Consider the following 18,768-nt stretch of genomic DNA (forward strand, 5'->3'; position numbering starts at 1 on the left):
GCATATTCTTGGGGAGAATCATTCAAAAAGAATACTACCTTTTAATCTAATTTCCCTACTTGTTAATTTATGAATATATATTTTTGTGACTCACCGGAGGAAAATAAAGATTTCCAAAAATAAAGCATGATAATTAATTGTATTTTTAAGTGTATTGTGCAACGTTTCTCATTCAAAGAGTAAATATCATTTAATTTATAAAAAAAATTAATAATTTAAAGGTCATGGACTCCTTTTTTTTCCTCTTTGACACCTTTGTGCATTCATCTCATTGTTTGACTGTTTACTTCATGCATTCAGTAATATAAATTCCCTGGCATTTAGAAGGATCTTTTTTCCCCTTGTGGTTTGAGATTCTTTCCTTTTTTTAATTAGATTGACCTTTTGGTTCACTTGAATGCCCTCAACCTGACAAAGAATAACTGTTCCCTTCTGAGGCAACCAGAAGTGAACAGAGAGTGAAACACTGACACAAAATGAAAAATTTTGATGCAATGATCTGGGTATTATAATTGTGTAATCGTTACTTTTCATAGTCACTAATGTAGAGAAATACCAGCTCTGTACAATTCTCAGAACTTTAATGTGGTGAGCTGCTTCTCATCTTCCCAAGTAGACACTTTTATAGTGGCTCCTTAAAACTAATATCTTTAAAGTGTTTTTAAATATCTAATAACAGCTAACCTTCCTTACCTTTCTAAAACCCAATGATGAATATTGAACAAATAAAAAAATGTGACTACTACTCATTGCCATTCTGTCATCGTGTGTCTGTACGTATGATATACATACACACATGTATGTGCACACACAGTTCTTTTCATTATATAAAAGTAAATGCTATAGAATAGTTAGAACTACAGCTGTTGTTAAGATTGAATCCAAACTGCCTAATTTTCAAACTCTGTAAGATTCAAATATTTATTATATACACTTCCACACGATTAGTAATTTGTAACTCATTGTGAGATTAGGTAGTAACCAACTTATTTTGAACTAGTGACTATGTGCCAAAGCTCTTACCTACATTAGGTAGGTAAGAATTTACTCTGAATATGTGTTGAATACAATACAGCCATAATAATACTAATGCAGGTTACTTCTAATATTCTAAGACATCACTTTTCAGTCCCCAAAAGAGAAAAAAGATTATTTTTAAAATGTATAAGGTTGGTATAAACTGACTATAGAATACATACTCCATTATTTCTGAGTTATCAGTTGACAATTTAGATAGTTGCTTGGTCAACTTGGCCTGAATGTAGGAAAATACGATAATTGGATCTCAAGGTAGGTAAAGCAATTATAAAAGAACACCAAGGTAAAGGCATTCCGTTCAAATTTCTAGCCTTTATCAAATTATTTATTGGAAATGGAACCGAAGATAGAAGAGATATCAGAAAAATAGAGGAACAATCTAATTATTTTAAGGAATGGCATGTAGACTCTGATGCCAGAACTCTGTAATAGAAAATTAATAAAATTATATCACAAGCTCCACATTATAGAACACTGTGAAGCCACAAAAAATAATGTCTATAAATAGCAGCGATATGGAAATGTATTCATAATTTAATTTTTAGTGAAAAGCATACCAGGATATACAACAGTATATATCCAGCATATAGCATCTATATGTATAGGCATATACACAATTCAGGCATTTATTCCACCATTATTTATAATTTTAATGTATAAAATAAATTTAAACACTTAGGGAATACTGTATGAATAGCTTTTGATTACATTAGAATTATAAACCAAAAATTATTCTAGCTCAGGAAAAAAATTGAGTAGGTGATGAAGGTGTTTGAGTGCCTGTGTGTTTTTAAATAGAAACAACTGATGGACAACATTAATGAGTCTTTGTAAGGTCTCTGTGTTAAGGTAGGATACCATATCTAACAAAAGCTGAGTGTAATAATAACAATAATCCTAATAACAATATTAATAGCTACAACAAAAGATGTGCGTGATTGCTTCAAAGGTGCTTAAAATGTTTACCAATAATGCCAACACAATTTTACAGAAATGTTAAGGCTATTCAGTGAAGAAAAGATTGTCTTTTTAAGAAATGGTGCTGAGACAATGAGCTATCTACATACAGAAAGATAAATTCAGAGGCTTATCCTATCCAATATACAAAAAATTAACTAAAATGGATAATATAACAAAATGTAAGAGCTAAAACTATAAAATTCTTGGAAGCAAACCAGGGGAAAATTTTATGCATTTGAGGTATACATATATTTCTTAGCCCCAACAGCAAAACTATATAAAGAACAAAAGTTAATTAGACTTCATGAGAATTTTTTAAAAAGTAAAGATTTAAAAATTCAAAGATTTTAGTGGACATTTCACCAGAAAGGTATTCAAATAGTATATAAAGACATAAAAGTTGCTCAACATCATTAATTATTATGGAAATGAAAACCGAAAACACAATAATATGCCATTTCACATATATTGGCCAGATTATGAAGAAACTAGAATTCTCATTCTTTTCTTATGGGAGTATCAAATGTGCCAGCCATTTGGAACATAATTTGTCATTTTCATAAAAAGGTAAACATGTATCATATAAGCTAGCAATTCTACATCTAAATATCTCAGAGAAATTAAGTTGTATATTAACACAAAGTCTTGTATATAAATTTTTATAGCAACATAATGATCAATGACTAGAGACAATCCAAATGTACATTGGTGAATGAATAAACAAAGTGTTATATATTCACACAGTGGAATTGGTTGATGGAAATTAAAAGTGGAATATTGTTATAGTTGCATAGTTCTGCAAATATACAAAAAGCCATTGCATTGTACAAGTTGAATGTGAATTTTTTAATCAAATTATTCCTAAACAGACTTGTTCAAAAAAAAAAGAACTACTTAATTTTTTCTTGTTAGAATACATAATAAAATTTCATCACGTTTTATACAACAGTGTAATAGAATTTATAACCATGGCAACAAGGCAAGAAAAATAAAAGTATAAAGACTTAAAAAGGAAGAAATACAATATCAAGTATTTTTTAAATGGCATGATTCAAGTTGCAAGAGTGAAAATGATATTCTAAAACTCCATGCCTCCTTAAAAACTGTGAATAAGCTAGCAAGAACTGTCAGAATGAAGTCTTTCTGAATTTGGGCATCTAATCAAACAACAACCAAGAGAATGCTTAACAAAGAAATAAAGCTGAATTTTGATGAGAGCTCTGTGGCATCTTAACATACTCTGTTACCGTCCCTCACTTTCCAGCTTAGAAGAACCTTGAAGACAGCAGCCTGTATTCCTGGTGTAGGTTTTTGTTACAGAAAGAATAATAACCTTAGTCTCCAAAGATCATTGTGTGTTATGACCTGTCTGGTGGTTCCTTGAAAGATCCCTGAGCATTTGCTTTTGTTTTTTCTGCTCTGGACACAAGGGAAATTTAAATGAGATGAATGAAAACAAAATTGCAATGTCCCAAAACTTAGGGATATAGTGAAAGTATTGCTTGGAGGGGAATTTATAACTAGAAATGCCTACATTATTAAAAAGGAGGATATCAAATCAGTAGCCTATGTTTCTAACCAAAGGAAATAGAAAAAGAGCAATCTAAGCCCAAAGCAAGCAGAAGAAAATAAGATGGAATGCAATGAAATAGGGAATATAAAAAGAGTAGAATCAACACAACCAAAAGTCAGTTCTTTAAACAGATCAACAAAATTGATAGTCCTTAGGTAGACTGACCAAGAACAAAAGAACTAAAATTCAAAATACTAAAATCAAATTGGGGACATTACTTATAGCCTTACATAAATTGAAAGAAAAGGATTTTTAGAGAGTACTGTGAACAATTCTGTGAATGAATTAGATAATCTATGTGAAATGGACTTACTCCTAGAAGCACAACAAATACTGAAACTGACTCAAGAAAAAACAGAAAGTCTGAGTAGATGTATAATAAGGAGAATGAATAATTCAAAAACTTCCCAACCAAGAAAAACCCAGAGCAGGATGACTTCATTGGTGATATTTACCAAATATTTAAAGAAGAATTAACAGTCCTTTACAAAATATTCCAAAAAATAGGACAGGAGAGAACACTTTAACTCTTTAATGTGATAATGAAGCCATTATTGAAGGCATTACAATAAAACTACAAACAAAAATATCTTATGAATTATTAATGAAAAATTCTCAGCAAAATACTAGCAAACCGGATCCAGCAGTATATAAAAAAGATGATATACTTTGACCACCTGGAACATTTTTTCCAGGAATACAAGGGTGGTTTATAGTATAAAAGTAATCAACAGAATGAAGGAAAGAAAAAAATGTGTGATCATTTTGAATGATGCAGCGAAATCATTTCACAAAATCTAACATACTTTCATGATGAAACACCACCAACAAAAAACACTCAGAGAAGTAAGAATAAAAATTCCTCAACATGATAAGGGGTCTTTTAAAAAATTCACAGCTACTCAATGATGAAAGCCTGAAAGCTTTACCCCTAAATCAGGGAGAAGACCAGGATACTCACTTTCACTTCTGCTATACAACACTGTACTGGAATTTCTATCTCCAGCCACTAGGGTAAAAAAAGAAAGACACCTAAATTAGAAAGGAAGATATAAAACTGCCTCTGTTCCAAGATAACATGATCTTATATATACAGATATCCTAGTCACAAAAAGCTAGTAGAATTATAAGTGAATTCAACAGAGTTGCTAGATACAAAATGAACATACGTGAATCAGTTGTATTTCTATGTACTAGCAAGGAACAATCTGAAAAGAAAGTTTAAAACCAATGCCTTTTACAATAATATCAAAAAGAATAAAATCCTTAGGAATAATTTTAGTATAGGACGTATAAGACTTGTGTACCGAAAACTATGAAACATTGCTAAAAGAAATTAAAAATCTACAGGTAAGATCCTGTATTGATGGATAAGAAATCTTAAATAGCAGTAAGATTGCATACCCCCCTTCCAAAGTGATCTACAGATTAGTTCAATTCTTACCAAATTGGAAGGGATTTTGCAGAAATGGAAAAGCTGATTTTAAGATTCATACAGAACTTAGGATAATGAATGTATTTATTATGTTTGACAGAACTTAGGATAATGAATGTATTTATTATGTTTGTGGGGATGGTGCACATAGGTGAAAACAAACATACAATTATTTTACCTCAATTTTATCTCAAAAAAGCTGTTAAAAGTCAACATTTAATTTTTTCTTTGTATCCTAAAATGTAGGGTAATATAGAACACTGACTTGAGAATCAGACATCATTTTTATAAGAGACTTTTCTGATTTATTTTAATACATACAGTATTCCTTTTATTTTATCATTCTTTTAAATGTTTTGAAGTTTTCCAGGGAAATATACCACTCAATTTATTCTTGAATTTATTGATAAATTTAAAATCATAAGTAATGTATTCTGAATGTTATGCTATAAAAAATGGTACTTGAAGTCTTCAGTCCTTTCCTCTACCAGAATCACTTTGACCAAATTATTTGTATTAGGTCTTATTTTATCACTTGTCTTTTAGTGGATATGCTAATGAGGGTTGAAATGATCAGAAGTTGAGAAAGAGAGCAATAGAATGGAAGCAAAGGGTCTGGAGTGCCCGTAGTGGAATATATTGCTCTTGAATAATCAGTGATTAACCATAGTCAGAGTAATTATAATGTTAGCAGAGCAAGGTTCTTCTATTCAGTATAAAACTAATGAGCTTTTTGGTATCTCCTTGCCACGATAAAACTAGTTTTAGTGTTATTTTTTCTTTATTTTTACATAAAGAATCAGTAAATCAAATCTAAGACTGGTATTGTATGTATATGATATTTTAGATTCTCTGCTGAATACAATATTTTTTCCTGTTTTATAGCATCTATGTAATTTATTGCTGCAAGACTCAGCAGTTACCAGAACAAGGTATAAATGGTAATGATGGTGATTAACTTCCTGCTTGTATACATTGAAGTTTTAGCATTATGCTAGGATGTCTTTCATAATATTCTCAACTACAAGGAACACATGCTAATTGAACTCCACATCCAATTTCAACTAAGTACATTAGTTGAACATTAGCTCATTTAAAAAAAAAAAAGAAAAAAGTTGAAATCTTATTTTGGAATTGTATGAGAAATTTATAATTATTTTTAAAGTCTCCTCTGAAGAAAGAAAGATTCCACGTTTCATGTTACATTTCAGTGCTTTCCTTGGATATAGTATCTCTACCTATCCATATTTTTCCAAGACAAAAGACACCTCATTATCATAACTTTGTCATAAAATATGTAATACATTGTTTTATGGAAGGCCATTTATTTTTTTTTAAAGTTTCTTTTCATCTTTTAGTCGTACAGACTAACCTTCCTTACCCTTACCTTTTCCTGTCATGCCCCCCCTGCTTCTTGCACAACCCTGATCAAACATCAAGCCTAAACTTTCATTTTTAAAGGGAAAAAAATGGCTCACACACAAAACACAAGGTGAAAATTATGTAATGAATTGGAAAAAATAAAAAAAAATCTTTTATTAAAGTAATATTTTCTTTGGCAAAACTACAAAAAGAAGAGTTTATTTTCCTTTTTTCTTTTTTTGTCAGGGGTAGGGGGTTATGCAGAGGAAGAGAGAGAGATTGGAATCGTAAGCAGATTCCATGCTCAGTGCAGAGCCAGATGCCAGGGGCCTCGATCTTAGGACCCTAAGAACATGACCTGATCAAAAATCAGGAGTCCAGTGCTTAACAGATTGAGCTACCCAGGTGCCCTAGAACTTGTTTTACTTTTTTTTTTTTTTTTAAAAATCAATCTTATTTATCTCATTACCTTACATTTTTGGGTCACTAATTCTGATATTGCTTGCTACCTACCTAATTTTAATTCTGCAAACTATTTCCTCCTTCCTAAAAGAAAACCAATTTGTTTTGGTAGCCCAAAAGAGATTGATTGACACAGTCCCCTGCATTAGGGGTAGGTTGTGACTGGTCTAAGCTAGTCATGGTGTTCCCTTTCCTCTTGCTAGTGATTGGTTTAGCTATAGGCATATATTATCACTTTAGTTGATGAGATAGGATTTGCACCCTGCTCCAAAGAGAAGTATATACAAAAACTCTTTGATTTTTTTTTTTTAATTTCTGAAAGCGACACATAGATTTATTAAAGTTGTCAGAGGAAACATCTAGGATTGTAAAGAATCATCTGGAGCCTTTGAGATATTTTTGAACACTGATTTGATGTTTAGATCCTTCCTCTGCCTGACCTTCTTATCAAGGTAATAAATTTCCTAGTTGTTAGAAGTTTGAATTCTTTTTTTGAAAAGATTTTATTTATTTATTTGAGAGAGAGCAAGCATGTGCGTTCATAAGCAGGGGGGAGGGGGGGAGGGGGGGAGAGGAGCAAGAGGAGCTGGATAAGCAGACTCTCCACTGAGCAGGGAGCTGGATTTCAGGACCTTGAGATCATGACCTGAGCCAAAGGCAGATGCTTAACCAACTGAGCCACCCAGGTGTCCAAAAAGTTTGAATTCTTAATCATTATTTTAGTCCATACTAGTTAGTTAGTTAGTCCATTTAGTTAGTTAGTCCATACTAGTTAGGACACTAGTAGGCTCCTACTGAATATTTTAATAATAATAGTTACTCTAGGCTATTCTTAGAATTATTTTTGCTGGAAAAAAATTCATTCTTATGGGTGGAGAAAAATATGAATCTAAATTTCAAATACTCTTTAAATGTATCTATATTTGAATAAAATTTTGACAAACTTATGGAACATTGATTTGTTGGTAATAAAGTGATTAAAAAATAGACACCACTTCAGTCTTAATGACAAGTAAGGTATGTGTGGAAAAGTAGACATAGGAAGAAAAACAATGAAAAGCAAATTTATCATAATTATGGCAATTGCTATATAGGAACAGTTTAATGTATCTTGAAAACACACAATCAAAAGCAGGTGAAGTGGAAAAGGAATTGTAGTAGACTAGACATGATGATTGAATAGATATCTTCAAGGTAACGAAATGGGTGGAGTGTGATTGGATAATTAAAGATAAAAGGAATAGGGCTGATGAAGGCTTGAAATCAGAAGGAACACGGCATATTCATGAAATTAAAAGTTTGCCAGGGATCCCTGGGTGGCGCAGCGGTTTGGCGCCTGCCTTTGGCCCAGGGCGTGATCCTGGAGACCCGGGATCGAATCCCACATCGGGCTCCCAGTGCATGGAGCCTGCTTCTCCTTCTGCCTATGTCTCTGCCTCTCTCTCTTTCTCTCTGACTATCATAAATAAATAAAAATTGTAAAAAAAAAAAAAAAAGTTTGCCAGATTTTAGTTTACTGGAAGCGATTGGGGACAGGGTGTCACATCCTATACCTTCAGAAACAGCAGAGTCTCACCAGAATCAACATACTCTTTCATGAACCCAGATGGTTCCAATCATACCCTACACTGAGAAATGAATCAGTTAAAAGTATTTTTTTTAGAAAAACTATCTTATGGAAGCCTATCGGGTCTAGAGACTATATGGCAGAAATGGTTTGATTATACCTTACCAAAGTCAGTATATGCTTGTCTGGAAAACTGCTGCTGAAAGACAGAAACTGAAACAAAGATGAATCAGGGTGGATCTGGCAACTGTTTGGACTGCTGCTCACATAAATATACTCTTGGTGCCAAAAACATTTTCTTGTTCTTGTTGATAGAACATTGCTTATTTTTTTAGGAATTGGATACAGCATGTGAAAAGCCAGGTATTTCAATTACATAATTTTTAAAATTAAAGATTTTTTATACATCCAATATAAAAAACACCAAATTTATCTTTTTTACAAGCTAAAACAATTTTGTTTTAAAGCAATGTGAAATGTCGCTAAATGCTTTTTTTCAAGAGGAGTTGAAAGTTGTGAGAAAACGTGAACTGCTAAGAGGTAATATTACTTTAAATTAATAATTTTTAAATGAAAATCTGAATTCTAAAATAATAAATCCATTCTTCAGTTATGACTAGTAAATTAAACTCTTATGGAAAAATAAATGTGTTTAAAAAATATTCATTTGAAATTTTAAAAAATAGGATGGGGGTGTCTGGGTTGCTCAGTCATCTGACTCCTGGTATCGGCTCAGATCATGATCTCAGGGTCCCGGAATCGAGCCCCACGTCTGCCTCGGCACTCAGCAAGTCGGCTTCAAGATTTTCTCCTTCTGCTCCTCTCCCCACTGTCTCTCACTCCCTCTATCTCTCAAATAAATACTTTTTTTTTTTGTTTAAGTAGCATGTTTTAATTATGTTTCAAATGTAATTGCTTGGAAAACTTGCTGTGATATTAGAGCAATGATATTTTACACATTGTGATAGACTGAACAACCAGGAAATGCTGAGCAAAACTATACTAACCAATGAAAAATCAATGGAAATAATTCTTTTTTAAAAAGTAAATCCTAGGGCAGCCTGGGTGGCTCAGCGGTTTGGCACTGCCTTCTGCCCAGGGCATGATCCTGGAGATCTGGTATTGAGTCCCATGTCAGGCTCCCTGCATGGAGCCTGCTTCTCCCTCTGCCTATGTCTCTGCCTCTCTCTCTCTCTCTCTCTGTCTCTCTTTCTTTCTCTCTCTGTGTGTCTCATGAATAAATAAATAAAATCTAAAAAAAAAAAAAAAAAAAAAAAGTAAATCCCAGCCCAAAATTTGTTTCCCCTTTAAAGTGAAGAGACATTTTTACATCTTACTCTTATCTGATATAATGACAGTACGGAAGATCTCAGTAAAATGTATTATTGCCTAGAGAATTTAAGATTCATAGAAGAAAATGTAACAGTTGTGATTCCTCTACGAAATGCACTTGTGCAACCATCCACTGAGAGAATTAATGTTTTCTGTATACTTATTAGGGCCATTGAAGTTGGGTTTTTAATTTTTAAATTGTAGGGGTTTCATCAGATATGTAGAATCACCCCAAACCTCGGGCCATGTAAATATATGTGTCCATATGTGATTGTATAAATTTAACTTGATTCTTAAAAGATTCTGAAATCCTTTAACTCATGTATATCTGTGCATTTAACAGTTCAAAGGTCTCAGATATTAACCAATAATAACAAAACCAATACATTTTTGGAATGGATTCAGAAAGGGAATACCTTTAAAATAACCTAACATAAAGAATAAAAAATCATTTCATGTGAAAAGTACCATAATGTTAACACTATAAAGATGCGAATAAAAATTTACAATATGAATGAGCTTAATACTGCTTTTTAAAAATGATGTCTGAATGTTTGAGTCATTTTAATTTTTATGCTTAAAGAAGCTCGGCATTTAAAAGATTAGTATCAGTGCATCATTAACAAAAGGACATGACAAAATCAAATGCTGATAAAAATTTTAAAAGTATTTGCAATGAAATCCAACTTCCTTAAGATTATCTAATTATCTAGACAGATATCTATAAATATCTAGTATAAGTTTATTTCATGAATATCCATTAAAATAATTAATGATGGGATTGTTTTTCTTAAATTTTTGTTTTATTTTTATGTTTTACCCTAGGCCCAAAAGAGTCCTTTTCTTTAAGGATATTGTTTTATTTGATTAACATATGTATGAAAAAGCCCATAAGCTAAACTTTAATTGGGTTTTATATGTCCTACTCACTAAACATAAGCCCTAGAAATGAGAACAATAAGAATGTATTAGAGTTGTTTTTAAAGTGTAGAGCTCTCCAAGTCTATATAATATTTTATAAAACTAACTCCTTTAAATGAGGGAAGAAAAAGTTGTAAACTAATAGCTTTTCATTAAATTTATCTTAGCTTCTTTCTTTTATCAGCAAGTGGCCTTTGTTGTAGGTTTTTGGCATCTTTTCTGTCATGAATAACCTTACACCATTTTCTTTTCTATTTAATTATTCTCTCTGGCTTAAAGCATAATCAGCATTAAACCAGCTGTGCAACCTTGAATGAATACCATTTCAATAATACATTGATTTTTAAAAAAGCACAAGGTGACTATTAATTTTACTTGAAACTCTCCCTCCTGACTATTGCCAGTACACAGTTTTAGAGGCTGTATCCATTTGCTGCTAAGTAGTACTATCCCTAGTATACTCATTATACCAGTGAATTCTCTCAGAGGCTGACACTATGAGTGGCCAGACAATTACTAATAGCCAGGAAAGATACCTTTTGAAAAGAAGGCATCCTTATTATTATGACTAACAAGATCATGGAAAATCTTTTTAATAGCACAAAAAAAGACCAAGTTCTTAAAAAGAGGGAATTTTCTGAAAATCTTTTCTAGTAGGATATAATTAGTTCATATATTAAGATGACCTGCATGTAAAGAAACCACAGTCCTGGTAGAGAGATGTTGATAATTCATTCACTCAACAGTGAAGTCAGATTGCTGGCAGAAAAAGCCTTAAATACTCCAAAAAGGAACACATTAATCATGAATATGTAGTATCCAGGTCTGAATCTTGGCTAGTGATAAAGCATAGGACTTACAGTAAATGAATTACATGGATTTTGGCATGATTTCTAAATATCAAATTTCACCTTGGGTGACCCATGCAGTTTTATGGAATTAGGAAGTTCTAAAAAATGATTATATGCCACCATTCTATCCCAGAGAGGATGTCATAAAATCATTGATTATTAGTGCTGGAAAGAACTTTGATGATTCAGTCTAGTTCTTTCGTTATCCAACATAAAAACAAACTAGGAGAACATAAATGAATTACCAAATATGCAAAGCCTATTTCTTTTTGTAATTTTTTTCTTACTATCACTACTACGGTTATTTTGAACTTTGGATAAAGTTATATATTGTCATATATAAGATTTATTATTATAGTATGGATCTTTATTAGTTAGGATAAACAACATTGCCTTCTATAATAACCCCAGATCTCTGTTCCTTACTATAAAATGGGTTCAATTTTTTCTTATAAAAAGTCCAAGTTTTGAAGTATACAGTCAGATGACAATATTCATTCTGGTCATTCAGGATTCAAAGTCTGTTTACCTTTTACTTTTACTATGTAGCCTTGTCCTTTGCTGGATCATCAGCAGCAAGCAGTACATGAAGGAAGACAAAGTGTGGAGGATTACAGAGGAGAATTCTATGGATCAAACCCAGCAATTGGATTTCCTTTGGTCATACCCTGGGAGACAATCCAACATCCTATCTTGTTATTCCATTTACCCTATGGCTTTTTGGGTGATAGAGTGGCCTCTCCAGCAGGTCCAGCAATCACTAAATCAGAAAAGACAAATTATCTGCCCCTAATCTGTCAAATACATTATGGTGGAGAAGGGCCAGGAAAGAAAGAAAGGAAAGGAAGGAAACTGAAAGATGTGTCATTACAAATACATCTTAATGTTTGATATCCTGCTGGACATGTGTTACAAAGGCTCATATTTGTAGTAGAAATAAGTGAGGAAATTTCCTTGATTAGACTCTGATTTTGACTTCTGAGAGAAATATCCCTACTCTATCAATCATTCTCTCAGGGCTTTACCTCCACCATTGTAGGGTTTCTTCTTTATTGATTATATCTTATATGAACAAAGGAGAGTATGTTCTGATTGGGGTCTACATGTGCTTGCAGTTTACTTATTGTTTAGGTAGTTCTGTTTTAGGTTTGAAAAGCCGCAGACATTTTGGATGAGAGTCTTGCATATTTTTTGGTTTTTAAAAATTGTATTATTGAAGTATAATTGACATACAATATCTATTAGTTCCAAGAGACTCTTATTTTCTTTTGGCTATCTAATTCCAATCAAAACTTGTTAAGCTCCTGATCTGAGTCCAACCAGTAAAATGAGGTAATAAGCAAAACCCAAAGTTCTTAAGTACTTCAATTTTCTCAACTCTGTCACTTTTTTATTCTTTTTCAAGTATTTAACTTTTTTTACCTATTTAATTTTCCTTAAATAATTTTTGTTTACTTTTTTATCCTCATACATTGTAGTTTATAGAGAAGAATCTAAAATGCTTATCTTTCCAATCCTGAATCTCCATTTTTTAAAACTTTGTAAGATCATCTTTTTTTAGAAACACTTTCCTAAAGGCAGCCAAAGTAACCAACACTTATTATTCTGCCTTTTCCCAATCATTTTCTCTAGAGCAATAGTTTTATTAGGTATATGATTTGCCTTCCAAGTCATGGCAGATGGAAGTTTCGTCACAGTGTAACAAATCTCTAGAGTTTTAGACTGTGTTATCTGTTTTCTTGCCTTATACAAAAGCCATGCAGTTTAGTTTTTAATGGCAGCACACTAATTATAGTTAGGTTTTTTTTTTTTTGTATTATTTAGGGTATTAATTGTTTAAGGTAAGTATTTTAAAAACACACCTCTGAATTTTAGTGGCTCAGCAGATTATATTCTTTTCTCACTAAAAGTATGGTGTGAATATTTCCAGTGTTTGCATAGCCTTGGACTTGGTCATCTAGACAGACTCCTTTCATATTTGTCTTTGCTATTTTCTTCTAATCACTTGACTGCTTCTGGATGGCAATTAGGGAAAGAGAAGGTATGGAATTACTTGGATACATTTGTTTTCTGGCCTAGTCCTGGAAGTGATGTACTTTTTCAAAGAAAATCCTTTGGTCAGAACTTGGTCATAAAGCCACATTTAAGTGTAAGGGACGCTGGGAAATGTAGTCTGGCTTCTCTAGCAGACAGTAGAAACATATTTCACAAACACAGAATATCTGCTAATAGAGTCTTAGTGTTTATGTATTTTTCACTATGTATTATAAAAACTGTAACAATTATCATGTGACATCATTGCCATTGACAAATTTCATAAGCACCTTAGTTTTATTTCTCTGCTACAATATTCTTATATTTTCAAAATAAGATATGCAATATAGGGGTGCCTAGGTGGCTCAGTTGGTTAAGCATCCAACTTTTGATTTCAGCTTAGGTCTTGATATCAAGGTCATGAGATCAAGCAACGCATCTGACTCTGTGCTAGGCATGGAGCCTACTTAAGATTCTCTCTCTCCCTCTTCCTCTGCCCCTCCCTCCCACTCCCACCCCCATTCTCATGTGCACACGAACACTCACACTCTCTTTCTCTTAAAAACAAATAATAATAGATATGCAATGTATTAAGCAAGTATGTCATATCAAAAAAATTCGGTGGCAACTATATTAACTGGTTAAGGATAGGGACAAGCAGTGTACTCATATCCAAACAAAATGATTTTTGGAAAATAACTATTAACTCCTAGAGTACATATAGAACCAAATTTTACTTTGTTTCTATTCTCCTGAAGTGTACTCTCTAATTACATTTAATAGTCACTAAGTAAATACCATGTGAACTGGAATCTTCTTTAAAGGAGAGAAGCAATCACATATTCACACTGTAATGATGGGGTATTTGTATGGCAATTACCAAGCCATTATATTGCCTTTCCTTTAATCTAGTCAACTTCATCTCCTAAATCTTGTTCAGACAAAGTGGTTAAGCTAAATAACTTTTAACTATCAAGGTGTATATTTCTTAAAGCAGTTGTCATTGGCATTTTTGTAGTTACTCCAGTATTTTTCTTATTTTAATAATTTCGGAAAAGAACATTTTATTTTTTTAAAGATTTTCTTTATTTATTCATAAGAGACACAGAAAGAGAGAGAGAAGCAGATACATAGGCAGAGGGAGAAGCAGGCTCCACGCAGGGAGCCCAATATGGGACTCGATCCTGGGTCTCCAGGATCACGCCCTGGGCTGAAGGTGGCACTAAACCGCTGAGCCACCCAATAATTATCTACATTCACTATGGAAAATTGAATATTAAATTATAGGTAAAGAGTACAATGAAATTATTCTAAAATACAAACTTACTTGAAAGTAAAACCAAAAGTTAAATTATAAAATAGTTCTTTTAGTTATGTGTCTAAGTGTCATGTTACTTTTTAAACTAAATTTCAGGTTGAAATATAACATGTATAGAAAAATACACAATTTATACATTTATAGATTGAAGAATTTCCATAAATTGAATTTACCCATGTAATAATTACTGATATTGTGAATAGAACATCACCGACATCACAGAAACTCCTTTCATGCCCTATTCCAATTATCTTCCTAAAGTTAATTTCTCTCCTGATTTCTAGTGCTATATATTAGTTTTACTTCTTTTAAAATTGTATTAAGTTGGAATTATATGATTGTAATATAGTGGATCCTAAGTTGTACTATCCAAATCCCCTTTGAGGGGATCCCTGGGTGGCGCAGTGGTTTAGCACCTGCCTTTGGCCCAGGGCGCGATCCTGGAGACCCGGGATCGAATCCCACGTCAGGCTCCCGGTGCATGGAGCCTGCTTCTCCCTCTGCCTGTGTCTCTGCCTTTCTCTCACTCTCTCTGTGACTATCATAAATAAATAAATAAAAAAAAACAAAAAAAACAAAAAAAACAAAAAAAAACAAATCCCCTTTGAACTTGAGATGCTTAATCTCACGGATGCAAAGAATATTGGCTGCTGACTGTACATATATGTGTCCCTTCAGAGAAATGGAATCATCAGGGACTTCTGTTGCAACATATTATTGTTGAATATCTTCCTGTACTCATATTAGCATCCCTCAGTCCCTTCAAATATTGTTTCTGTTTCATCCTCCAAGAAACCTCTGTCCTGCAAATCTCTACCTCAGAGATTGTTCCAGAGAGTATATCTAAGACATTTAGTAATGGAAGTGTTTCTAGGAAGAAGTCTCTAACATGGGATTTTTAAAACTAATGGTGTAATTGTCAAAACTCTTATTAGTATTGAATGAGATAGAAAATAATGCACTATCTATACAATGTCTAATGTATTAGAGAAGTAGGGGGAAGAACTAAAGTATTGTAGAACTGAGCTGCTACTGATGGGTGCTCTCAAGGCATTGAAGAAAGAGGATAAAAGCGTGAGCTTGATTAATCACCAATTAAGAAAAAGTTTGAAAGCCAGAAGTCCTTTTTGGCAGCTTGAGGCTCTCATTTATTACAGTTGGATGCAGAAAGAGGTTGAGATGAGTTTAATTACAAAGGGAAGCAGAACTTCAGACGGGATGAATTCTCAACTCAAGTAGATCTATTCTAAGAGGGCTTCTTATTGAAAAAATAGGGTTCATCACATTTGGCATGAAAACATCTGGATCAGGTTATTTGAGAACTTTTAAATCCTGAATCCTCATTGTACTTTGGATCGTATCACATTTAATGTCATAACAGGTGATCCAGTTGTGGGGCACAAAAGGAAGGAGTGAGGCTTCAAAGCTATGAGCAAACATGAAAAAATGGAGTCAAGATCCTCATTACAGATATTGAACTTATTGTTGAATATTTGTTATTTTTAATGTCCATGTTAAATATGAATATTTGGGTTCTCCATGGCTCATTACTTGATTTTATAGCCCCAAACTCACTTGTAATCTTAATATAATTTGATCGATGTGAGTTTTGCCCAGTTAAAGGGTTTCTGACTGACCCTATGGTATTTTCAGGGATTGCTTTCTGAATTCCTATTTTGTCACTTCAAAATGGTGAAACTGCTGAAAATCTCCATTGTTTTAGTTTCATTTATATTTAGATTTCGGTTTCTTATTTCTCTGGTTGTTTTTTATATATTTTGAATTTGGAAAAAAAACCAAAATAAAGGATTCATCTTTCTTTCTTTCATTCTTTCTGAACAGGAGAGAAAGAGAATGTGAGCATGCACTTGTCCAAATGGGAAGAGTAGAAGGAGACACAGGCTCCCTACTGAGCAAGGAGCCTGATGCAGGGCTCAATCCCAGCACCCTGGGATCATGACCTGAGCTAGAGGCAGATGCTTAATCAACTGAGCTACCCAGCTGCCCACCATGCTTCTCTTCTCTTTAGGAGCTTGGCCCCATAGGTACTAGGTGCTTTTGTAGCCCAGAACTCTAATTTTTGCCTTCTGAATCTTATAAGTCTGCAAAAAACCTCTGTTGGCCCATCTTTCCCTTAGTCGTAGCCTTTTGCTTAGATTTGCCAAAAACAGATTACAACCCTTATGGCAAAATTGACTTATTTATGGTTGATATCCTATTTTTCTGAGATCTTAGCACTCTAAATCTTTGATGTCATCAGATCTCCAAGCCTTCATTGTATCTTTCTATCTATCTATCTATCTATCTATCTATCTATCTATCTATCTATATCTGTGTATATTCAAATATTAATATGATTGTTTCAGTGAGAGTGTTGGACTTCCATTGTTAATTAGTAATAAGTTATCAATTAGAAATGTTAATTGTTTCATTGTCCATTGTACCTAGAAAGTCTTTCACTGATATTTTATTTTTTTTTAATTCTTTTTTTTTTTTTAAGATTTTTATTTATTTATTCATGAGAGACATAGAGAGAGAGGCAGAGACACAGGCAGAGGGAGAAGCAGGCTCCATGCAGGGAACCCGACGTGGGACTCGATCCTGGATCTCCAGGATCCTGCCCTGGGCTGAAGGCGTCGCTAAACCGCTGAGCCACTAGGGCTGCCCTTTCACTGATATTTTAAAATTAAAATTCCCTGTGTTCTTTTTAAGCCTAGATATAGAGGGAGATATGAAGACAAACATTGTGTCTAAAAAATAAATGGGTGAAGTCAAGTACAATTTATATAAAATACTATGGTAAGTCGGGCAGTTATAAGTTTTGTAAGTTGTTACCATCATTTCTCTATTCTTATATTTGGTACTGTAGTTCTACCTATTTTGTAAATAAATTTCTTTTTCATAACTAAGTGATTTTTTTAAGAAAATACCATGATAATTCAGTTGGTTGAGTTCAGCTCCACACTCTTTCAACACAAATCTTTCTATTTTAGCACTATCTCTAGTTAGGTAGATTTCATAATTAGGTACTGTATCTTAGCATCCTGAAAGTTAGTGAATGCATTAATCTAACTTTAAAAATAAGTTTTTTTCAATACTACAATACTTTTTATTTACCATTTAGTAAAACATTTTGTAAGTAGAATCTTCTCATGTTTAAACTCAAAATAGCTTTTATATTTATAACACTAATGTACTATATTTCCAACCTACAGAGTCATGTCATTCACTTTCTAAAAACTTTATATGATTTTTTTGTGTATTGTTGTATAAAATGTTTGATCTTGGTCTACATTAGTTATCAATTATCTAGCAGAAAACTAAAAATTTTATTATCTTTTTAAAAAAAGATTTTTATTTATTTATTTGACAGAAAGAGAGTCAGAGGGTACAAGCAGGGGGAATGGCAGAGAGAAAGGGAGAAGCAGGCTTCCTGCTGAACAGGGAGACCAATATGGGGCTTAATCCTGGGACTCTGGGATGATGAACTGAGCCTAAGGCAGACACTTAACTGACTGAGCCACTCAGGTGCCCCTGTCATCTTATTTTATATTGGAAGTCATACTACAATATAGCACTAACTAGGGATGTGGGAATATTATGTATGCCTTATGGGTCTTTGTATCAAGATAAAAATATGCCTCAAATTATCTGAAATGTTTTAGACTTCGTAGCTTTTTTGACATATTTTAGATACTAAGGGTACAAGATATTTTTATTATCTTAAGATCTTAAATTTTTACCTTTTGTAATATTTTGTGGAATTATAGTAAAACTTACTATAATATGGAAAATTTCAGTAAAAGCAGTGAATGAGATTCTAAGGACTTGGTAGAAGGTAATTTGTGGGTTTTTTTTTTTTTTGTATTTTCTCTTAAATTATTTTATTTATTATCATTGTTATTTTACTTCATT

At 32.8% G+C, this 18,768-nt stretch overlaps 1 protein-coding gene across 27 annotated transcripts in view; it reads left to right on the forward strand.

The window, feature by feature from the left end:
• LOC144320383 (uncharacterized) overlaps window positions 1-18,768 on the forward strand; it is a 232,843-nt gene that overhangs the window by 60,145 nt on the left and 153,930 nt on the right. For 2 of the 27 annotated variants that reach the window (XM_077908853.1, XM_077908849.1), the window contains one exon: window positions 5,892-5,938. The exons of the other annotated variants lie outside the window; for them this stretch is intronic. The gene's annotated coding sequence lies outside the window, so the exon portion shown is untranslated. The remainder of the gene's footprint in view (window positions 1-5,891; window positions 5,939-18,768) is intronic. 27 annotated transcript variants of the gene reach the window in all.

This window comes from Canis aureus, chromosome 9, assembly GCF_053574225.1.
Source record: "Canis aureus isolate CA01 chromosome 9, VMU_Caureus_v.1.0, whole genome shotgun sequence".
NCBI classification, from domain to species: Eukaryota; Metazoa; Chordata; class Mammalia; order Carnivora; family Canidae; genus Canis; species Canis aureus.